This window comes from Callithrix jacchus, chromosome 8 (assembly GCF_049354715.1).
Source record: "Callithrix jacchus isolate 240 chromosome 8, calJac240_pri, whole genome shotgun sequence".
Taxonomy (NCBI): Eukaryota; Metazoa; Chordata; class Mammalia; order Primates; family Cebidae; genus Callithrix; species Callithrix jacchus.
The window spans coordinates 13,407,347-13,417,825 of record NC_133509.1 but is presented as its reverse complement, the minus strand read 5'-3'; positions in this window follow the sequence as shown (position 1 = coordinate 13,417,825).

Here is a 10,479-nt window from a genome sequence, read left to right as displayed (position 1 = left end):
AGGAGTACATTTAACTCAGACCTCCATATCTTAGGTTCAAAAGCAAACAAAACAAAAAAGCATGAACTTGAGAGAGAAAGACCTGAGATTAATTCCAGTTCTGCCCTTGGCTGATTTCTTACCCTCTCTGAGCCTCGGTTAAATTACCTATAAAATGAGACTTATACTATCTACTACTGCACTAAATAGTTATGAGCATTAAATGAAGTTGCGAAAGAATAGTAGCTAACACACAGCTAAAAAAATGGTGATGGGCTGGGCACAGCGGCTCGAGCCTCTAATCCCAGCACTTTGGGAGGCCGAGGCGGGTGGATCACTTAAGGTCAAGAGTTCAAGATCATTCTGGCCAACATGGTGAAACCCCCTCTGTACTAAAAATAGCCAGACGTGGTGGCACACACCTGTAGTCCCAGCTACTCAGGAGGCTGAGGCAGGAAAATTGCCTGAACATGGGAGGTGGAGGTTGCAGTGAGCCAAGATCACTACACTGCATTCCAGCCTGGCGCTAGAGCAAGACTCTGTCTCAAAAATTAAAAAATGGTAATGGTGGTGGGTTTTCATTGTGTAAACATAATCTGCTGGAAGGAGAATAATTTTTTTTTTTGAGACGGAGTTTCGCTCTTGTTACCCAGGCTGGAGTGCAATGGCGCGATCTCGGCTCACCGCAACCTCCGCCGCCTGGGTTCAGACAATTCTCCTGCCTCAGCCTCCTGAGTAGCTGGGATTACAGGCACGTGCCACCATGCCCAGCTAACTTTTTGTGTTTTTAGTAGAGACGGGGTTTCACCATGTTGACCAGGATGGTCTCAATCTGTTGACCTCGTTATCCACCCGCCTTGGCCTCCCAAAGTGCTGGGATTACAGGCTTGAGCCACCGCGCGCAGCCAAGAATAATTTTATTTATTTATTTATTTTGTTTTATTTTATTTTTTTGAGATGGAGTCTCGCTCTGTCTCCCAGGCTGGAGTGCAGTGGCGCAATCTGAGCTCACTGCAAATCTGAGCCACCACACCCGGCAGAGAAGAATAATTTATAGAGGCTTTCCGGAAGACAATTTCCTCTTCAGAAATATTCACACACTTTGACTCAATAATTCCACTTCCATAACTCTCTTGTAAAGAAATTATGAAAGCTATATAGAAGAGACGGGGTGCAGTGGCTCAAGCCTGTAATCCTAGCACTTTGGGAGGCCAAGGCGGCAGATCACGAGGTCAGGAGTTCGAGACCAGCCAGACCAACATGGTGAAACCCCGACTCTACTAAAAATACAAAAATTAAGGCCAGGCACAGTGACTCATGCCTGTAATCCCAGCACTTTGGGAGGCCGAGGCGGGAGGATCACTAGGTTAAGAGATCGAGACCATCCTGGTCAACATGGTGAAACCCCATCTCTACTAAAAATACAAAAATTAGCTGGGCATGGTGGTGCATGCCTATAATCCCAGCTACTCAGGAGGCTGAGGCAGGAGAATTGCCTGAACCCAGGAGGCGGAGGTTGCGGTGAGCTGAGATCGCGCCATTGCACTCCAGTCTGGGTAACAACAGCGAAACTCCGTCTCAAAAAAAAATAAAAAAGAATATATTTGGGTTTTGGGTTTTGGTTTTGTTTTGGGACAAACTCCCACTTCATTTCCAGTGCTGAGGCTGAATCAGATTATTTTAATCTTGAAGCCCTGGGCTCAAGTGATCCTCTTGCCTTAGCCTCCCCAGTAGCTAGGACTACAGGCCTGCACCATCGTGTCTGGCTAATTTTTTATTTTTTGTAAAGACAGATGTTCATATGTTGCCTAAGCTGGTCTTGAACTCCTGGCCTCAACTGATCCTCCCGCTTAAGCCTCTCAAAGTGCTGGGACTATAGGCATGAGCACCTGGGCAGGGATATATTTGTATACGTGCTTTATATGATAGAAAACTTCTGGAAACACAAAAGAGCAATTGTTAATAGTGTTTGTCTCTGGGGAGGAGCTCTGAGAAGCCTGGAGGCAGAGTAAGTTTCCTTTTCATTTTATAGCCATTGGTATCACTGGAATAATTATATATATATATATATAATTATATATATGTATATATATATATACATATATATATATATACACACACACACACACACAAATATATGTGTGTGTGTGTATAACTTTTTTAACTAAAAACAACATTAGGTTGGCTCATGCCTGTAATCCAGCACTTTGGGAGGCTGAAGTGGGCAGATTGCTTGAGCTCAGGAGTTCAAGACCCTCCTGGGCTTAAAGACCCCCATCTCTAAATAAATAAAGAAAATCAAAAAGGTTGAAAAGAAAGAATACATTTGCAATGAATGTAGTATTATTATTATTGTTGTTGTTATTATTATTTTGAGATGAAGTCTTACTCTATAGTCTAGCCTGGAGTGCTGTGGCACAATCTTGGCTCACTGCAACTTCTGCTTCCCAGGTTCAAGCTATTCTCCTGCTTGAGCCTCCCGAGTGGGTGGGATTACAGATGTGCACCACCATGCCCAGCTAATTTTTTGTATCTTTAATAGAGACGGGGTTTCACCATGTTAGCCAGGATAGTCTTGATCTCCTGACCCTGTGATCCGCCCACCTCAGCCTCCCGAAGTGCTGGGATTATAGGCATAAACCAGCGTGCCCAGCCAATGAATGATTTTTTTGTTGTTGTTCGTTTTTTGTTTTGAGATGGAGTTTTGCTCTTGTTGCCCAGGCTAGAGTACAATAGTGCAATCTCGGCTCACCACAACCTCTGCCTCCCAGCTTCAAGAGGCTCTCCTGCCTCAGCCTCCCAAGTAGCTGGGATTACAGGCATGCACCACCACACCAAGCTAATTTTGTATTTTCAGTAGAGACTGGGTTTCTCCAAGTTGGTCAGGCTGGTCTAGAACTCCCTGCCTCAAGTGATCCGCTTGCCTCAGCCTCCCAAAGTGTTGGGATTACAGGTGTGAGCCATCGCACCCAGCCTGAATGTATTTTTTAAAAGGTGGGGTCTTGCTGTGTTACCCGGGCTAGAGTGTAGTAGCTATTCACAAGCACAATCATAGTACACTGCAACTTGAAACTCCTGGCATCAGGCAATCCTCTCACCTCAGCCTCCTGAGTAGCTGGGATTACGGACATGCACCCCTGCACCTGGCCCTGTGTAATGCATATATCCAAAAAAAACCCCTACACATTAACACAAAAAAAGACAGACAATCCAATTAAAAATATATATATATGCAAAGCCAGACACAGTGGCTCAGGCTTGTAATCCCAGCACTTTGGGAGGCCCAGGAGGGTAGGTCACTTGAGGTCAGGAGTTCAAGACCAGCCTGGCCAATATGGTGAAACCCTCTCTCTACAAAAGATTGGCTAGGCATGGTGACTTACGCCTGTAATCTCAGCAGTTTGGGAGGCCAAGGCGGGAAGATCACCTGAGGTTAGGTGATCGAGACCAGCCTGACCAACATGGTGAAACCCCGTCTCTACTAAAAATACAAAAAAACTAGCTGGTCATGGTGGCAAGAGCCTGTAATCCCAGCTGCTTGAAAAACTGCTTGAACCTGGGAGGTGGAGGTTGCAGTGATCTGAGACTGCACCATTGCACTCCAGCCTGGGCAATAAGATCAAAACTCCATCTCAAAAAACAAAAACAAAAAATTAGCTGAGGATGGTGGCGTGTGCCTGTAATCCCAGCTACTTGGGGGGGGTGAGGCAGGTGAATCACTTGAACCCAGGAATCAGAGGTTGCAGTGAGCCAAGATAAAGTCACTGCACTCCAGTCTGGGTGACAGAGTGAGACTTGTTAAAATATGGGCAAAAGACTTGAACAGGAACTTCACAAGAGAAGATGTACGAATAGTCGAGAAACATCTGAAAAGATGCTGACACTCTTTAGGTCTGGGGAAATGCAAATTAAAACAGCAGTGTAAGTACCTAATGCTACTGAATTGTAAACTTAAAAATGATTCAAGGTGGGCACCGGGTGAGGGGATCATGCTTCTATAGTCCCTGCTACTCTGAAGGACTTCTAAGATAGGAGGATTCCTGGTGCCCAGAAGTTCAAGGCTACCCTGGGCAACATAGTAAGACACTGTCTCTAAAAAAAAATAAAAATAAAAATGATCTAAATAATGAATGTTTTATTATGTATATTTTACCACAACTTAAGAACACACACACAATGTGATACTACATCCACTATTCTGGCTAAATTGGAAAAAGACAAGCTGGGCATGGTGGCTCACACCTGGAATCACAGCACTTTGGAAGGGTGAGATAAAAGGATCGCTTCAGCCCAGGAGTTCAAGACCATCCCGGGCAACATAGGGAGACCCTGTCTCTACAAAAAATTTAAAAATTTAGCCAGGTGCAGGCCGGGCGCAGTGCCTCATGCCTGTAATCCCAGCACTTTGGGAGGCCAAGGCAGGTGAATCACCTGAGGTCAGGAGTTCAAGACCAGCCTGACCAACATGGTGAAACCCTGTCTCTAACAAAAAAAAAGGAAGAAGAAGAAATAAAAATTAGCCGGGTGTGATGGTGCATGCCTGTGGTCCTAGCTACTCAGGAGGCTAAGGTAAGAGGATCAATTCTACCCAGTAGCTGGAGGTTGCAGTGAGCCATGATCCTGCTACTGTACTCCACTCTAGCCTGAGTGACAGAGCAAGACTGTCTCAAAAAACCAAATTAATCAATCAATTAACAAAAAAAGAAAAAGACAAATAATATCAATTTTTTTTTAAGCTGGGGTTTCACCTGTTGGTCAGGCTGGTCTTGAACTCCCGACCTCAGGTAATCCGCCTGCCTTGGCCTCCAAAGTGCTTGGATTACAGGTGTGAGCTACCACGCCTGGCCAAATGTTGATGATAATGTGGAACAATTATGACTTCCTTACACTGATGGTGAGAGTGTAAATTTGTATTACCAGTTTGGAAAACTGGCAATATCTTCTAAGATTTAACATCTTCCCTGTGACCTAAAATATACATGACTGTATACTTTATTTCGGTATACAATCATGCATTGCATAATGATGGGAATATGTTCTGAGAAATGTGTCATTAGCTGATTTAATCACTGAGCAAACAACATAGAGTATACTCACACAAACCTAGATAGTATAGCTTACTACACACCTAGGCTATGTAACATAGACTATTGCTCCAAGGCTACAAACCTGTATGTTACATTACTGTACTGAATAATGTAGGCAATTGTAACACACATAGCAAAGGTACATTAGGCTGGGCATGGTGGCTGTCTGTAATCCCAGCAGTTTGGGAGGCCAAGGTGGGAGGATCACAAGGTCAAGAAATCTAGACCATCCTGACCAACATGTTGAAACCCTGTCTCTCCCAAAAATACAAAAATTAGCTGAGTGTGGTGGCACGCACCTGTAGTCCCAGCTACTCGGGAGGCTGAGACAGGAGAATGGCTTGAACTTGGGAATCAGAGGTTGCAGTGAGCCAAGATCGCACCACTGCACTCCAGCCTGGTGGCAGAGAGAAACTCTGTCAGAAAAGAAAAGAGAAAAAAACAGAACATTAAAATTTGGTATTATAATCTTTTTTTTTCCCCGAGGCAGAGTCCTGCTTTGTCGCCCAGGCTGAAGTGCAGTGGCTCGATCTCAGCTCCCTGAGACTTCCGCCTCCCAGGTTCAAGTGATCCCCCTGCCTCAGCCTCCCGAGTAGCTGGGATTACAGGCATGTGCCACCATGCCCAACTAATTTTTTTATTCTGAGTAGAGACCAGGTTTTACCCTGTTGGCCAGGCTGGTCTGGAACTCTTGACCTTGTGATCCGCCTTCCTTGGCCTCCCAAAGTGCTGAGAACTACAGGTGTGAGCCACTGTACCTAGCCCTGGTATTATAATCTTATGGGACCATCATCATATGTGTGGCTGTGTTTTTTTATTTTGTTTTCTTTTGTTTTTTTGAGACACAGTCTCACACTCTTGCCCAGGCTGGAGTGCAATGGCGAGATCTCGGCTCACAGCAACCTCGGCCTCCTGGGTTCACGTGATTCTCCTGCCTCAACCTCTGGAGAAGCTAGGATTACAGGTGCACACCACCACACCCGGCTAATTTTGTGTATTTTTGATACAGGGTTTCACTATGTTGGCCAGACTAGTCTCGAACTTCTGACCTCATGATCCGCCCACCTTGGCCTCCCAAAGTGCTGGGATTACAGGCGTGAGCCACCTTGCCAGGCCCCCAAAATGTTGTTATGTGATGTGTGGCTATATATGTTCACAAAAATTGTGTACGAGAATGCTTACGGCAGCATTATTTGTAATAGTTATTGGGGACACAACCCAAGTTTCCATGTACAGTAAATGGATGAATTGTGATAAATTTACACAGTAGAATACTCAATAGCATTGTAAAAATAGACTACTACTTGCAACAATATATGTTAAATCTCACAAACATCCTATTTAATAGAAGCTAGACAGGAAAAAGTAATACTACTTTTTTCTTTTATGTGAAGTTCAAAACCTGGCGAACCTAGTCTGCGGTGGTACAAGTTGGGATAGTGGTTTTCCTTGAGGAGGGGAGTAAGGAAGGTGAGATGAAAGGGGCTTTCTGGGTGCTAGCATGTCTGCTTTTTTGATCTGGGTGCTGGTTACACAGTGTGTTCCATTCATGATTTGTGTACTTTTCTGTCTGTATGTTACCTTTCAGTAAAACAATGACCAGACAGGAGCAGTGGTTTATGCCTATAATCCCAACACTTTGAGAGGCAAAGGTGGGTGGATCACTTGAGCTCAGGAGTTCAGAACCAGCCTGGGTAATGTAGTGAGAGCTCCTCTCTACAAAAAACACAGAAATTAGGTGGGCGTGGTGGCAAGTGCCCGTCGTCACACCTACTGTGCAGGCTGAGGTAAGAGAATCCCTTGAGCTGGAAAGATTGAGGTCTCAGTGCGCTATGCGCATGCCACGGCACCCTAGCCTGGGCAAAAGAAACAACTACTAGAGAAAAGAAAAATAAATTCATGCAAAAACATTTTTCCCCCCAGAAAATAGAGCAGACTGACTTAAATATATTTTTATTTGTCCTGTTTTGCTTTTTAGGCTGAAAAAATGGTATAGGCCTTTCTCACATTAAAACATTTATGTTGGCTCAAGCCTGTAATCCCAGCACTTTGGGAGGCCGAGGCGGGTGGATCATGAGGTCAACAGATCGAGACCATCCTGGTCAACATGGTGAAACCCCGTCTCTACTAAAAAAAAAAAAATACAAAAAATTAACTGGGCACGGTGGTGCGTGCCTGTAATCCCAGCTACTCAGGAGGCTGAGGCAGGAGAATTGCCTGAACCCAGGGGGCAGAGGTTGCGGTGAGCCGAGATTGTGCCATTGCACTCCAGCCTGGGTAACAAGAGCGAAACTCTGTCTCAAAAAAAAAACCAAACATTTATGTCTTCTGAGAATTTTGTGGGTTTTGCTCCAAATTTTTCTGTTTCTTAAATTACATAATAAATATTAGCTTATTAGGTGGGGGGAGGGGACAGGGACAGAAAAGTATACAACAGGTAATAGAAAGCTGGATACACTTTTACTTTTTTTTTTATTGAGATGGAGTTTCACTCTTGTTGCCCCAGTTGGACTGCAGTGGCATGATCTTGGCTTACTGCAACCTCCACCTCCCAGGTTCAAGTGATTCTCCTGCCTCAGCCTCCTGCGGAGCTGAGACTACAGGTGTGCACTATCACACCCAGCTAATTTTTGTATTTTTAGTAGAGACAGGGTTTCTCCATGTTGGCCAGGTTGGTCTTGAGCTCTTGACCTTCTGATCTGCCAGCCTCAGCCTCCCCAGGTGCTGGGACTGCAGGCATGAGCCACTGGGCCCGACCTTTTTTTTTGAGACAGATTTTTTCTCTGTTGCCCAGCCTGCAGTGCAATGGCAAGATGTTGGCTCACTGCAACCTCTGCCTCCCATGCTCAAGCATTCTCGTGCCTCAGCCTCCCAAGTAGCTGGGATCACCAGCATGTCCCACCACTCCAGACTAATTTTTGTGTTTTTAGTAGAAATGGGGTTTCATCAAGTTAGCTGCCCTGGTCTTGAACTCCCGGCCTCAAGTGAGCCACATGCCTTGTCCTCCCAAAGTGCTGGGATTACACGTGTGAGCCACCACAGCTGGTTCTGCTTGATACACTTTAAGCCATATTCACCTGCAGTTGATATTATAGGATCAGTGAGATTTATGATATTATTAGGTGAAGAGTTTTTAGTGGCAAGCACATTCGCTCCCATAACATTAAGATCTTTTATTCTTTTCTTATGAAAAGTTCAGTTGGAAAATTCAAAATAAAAAAAACTTGCTCATTGTAAACAGAAGTTATTTCACAGGAAGAAATTCTACCTTACTTTTTTTCTTATTTTAATACCACATTTTTCTATACTTTAATCCTGAGACCTCTGCCTGTTTATTAACTGCTTTTAATTCCATTGTCTGGATATGCTCATGTGAGTTTGGCAGCTGTTCCTATGGAGTAACTGAGTGAAGAGTCACCGTGCGAAGAGTGATATTACTATCCCCTCTGCACCCCGCCCCACCCCGCGACAGTCCCTCTTCCCGGTCCGCCCCTCCACGGAGGACATCCGCTTCCTCAGTTCTTGACGTCCAACATTCCGAATGCAGTGAAAGCACTGGGTTATTTTGAGAGATATTTTTAATGGTCCCTTGCAATTTGTTTAAAGGAAAAGATGCCTCAATAAGGTGAAGGATGTGGCTTAAATCATACAAGATGTCAGATCCGGCACCTGTTTTCTGTGGGAGTCAGGCAGGGTAGGGACCTCACTCCGGCTTGGCAGACATGGTAGTGTGGTATTTTGCTTTTTACCCTTGGATAGCACAGTGAAAGAAGATACACTCAGGACATACCAGCTTCCTCGAGGGCAGCTGTGGAGGAGGAAGTCTTGACTTCCTTTGGAATCACAGTCCAGGATCCTGGATATTCTTATTTCCAAGTCTAGTTTGAGATTGAACAAATCTCAGCTCTCTTTCCCAGGACATTCATTCAAACACATATCATAACTGGGTTTTGTGTTGTTTTGTTTTTTTTCCCTCACGCTTTCTTCCCCTCAATGGAAAACCCCTGCATCATCCGTTTCCTGCCAAGTGCTCTGCAAAGATTACAAGCAGGAAATTTAAAATGAGAATGATCGTTTGAGCTACGGTGATCAGGGAACTATGATAACAAGAGCATGTGGGACCTGTACAGCAGAGCCATTATAAAGTTTATCGGTCTTTTAAAACTCAGTTCACAGGATATGGGGTACTGTGAATTTTTTTTTTTTTTTGAGACGGAGTTTAGCTCTTGTTACCCAGGTTGGAGTGCAATGGCGCGATCTCGGCTCACCGCAACCTCTGCCTCCTGGGTTCAGGCAATTCTCCTGCCTCAGTCTGCTGAGTAGCTGGGATTACAGGCACGCGCCACCGTGCCCAGCTAATTTTTTATATTTTTAGTAGAGACGGGGGTTTCACCATGTTGACCAGGATGGTCTTGATCTCTTGACCTCGTGATCCACCCGCCTCGGCCTCCCAAAGTGCTGAGATTAGAGGCGTGAGCCACCGCCCCTGGCCTTATCGGTCTTTTATAATTCACTCTTGCTCATGGGCAGGTCAACTTATAGACAGCTGAGAATTTGCATGGAAAGAGTTTCATCTCCAACAGTGAACGTACATGGCACATAGTCCTGAGTTTGTGTATATCTTAAGATATTGTGAACTATTATTATTGGTACATTCATGAGTTTTGTACTTTACTTATGTACTCCCAGGGAGCAAGGAATCTTTTCTGTGCAACGTGCCAGATTGCTTTAATTGTACAGCCTCATAAAATATAAACTTGTTGTTATTATGAATACACTGTTGTCATTATGATTATTGCTGAACCATGCAGCTATTTATCCTTGCTCCTCTCTATGCTTTCTCTAAATTGACAGACCTTTGTAACTGGATTCTAGACTGGCCCCTGAGATGCAGCTTTTGCATTTAAAGAGTGGGAGATTGAGTTCATTTTAGAATTTTAGAGCTGAATTTCAGAGGTCCTGGTATTCAGGCAGCCCACTTTATAAATAGGAAAACAGCCTCAGAGAGTTCAGTGATGTCCTCCAAGGTCAAACAGTTAGTTAGGGGTAGAACAAGGACATCATCTGATTATCAGACCTATGATCTTTTAAAAAATCTCTGGTATCTTGCCAAGGAGTAGACAAGTAAAATTCTTGTTTTGTTTTGTTTTTTTGAGATGGTTTCACTCTGTCACCCAGGCTGGAGTGCAATGGCACCATCTTGGTAAGTTTTTAAAAACGTTTTTTTCTTTTTTAATAGAGACAGGGTCTCAGTATGTTGCCTAGGCTCGTTTTGAACTCCTGGGCTCAAGCAATCCTCCTGCCTCAGCTTCTCAAAGTGCTGAGATTACAGGCATGAGTCATTAAGTCTGACCAACTCACATAGTTTTGATATTTTTCTTTTCCTTTTTTTTTGAGATGGAGTTTCGCTGTT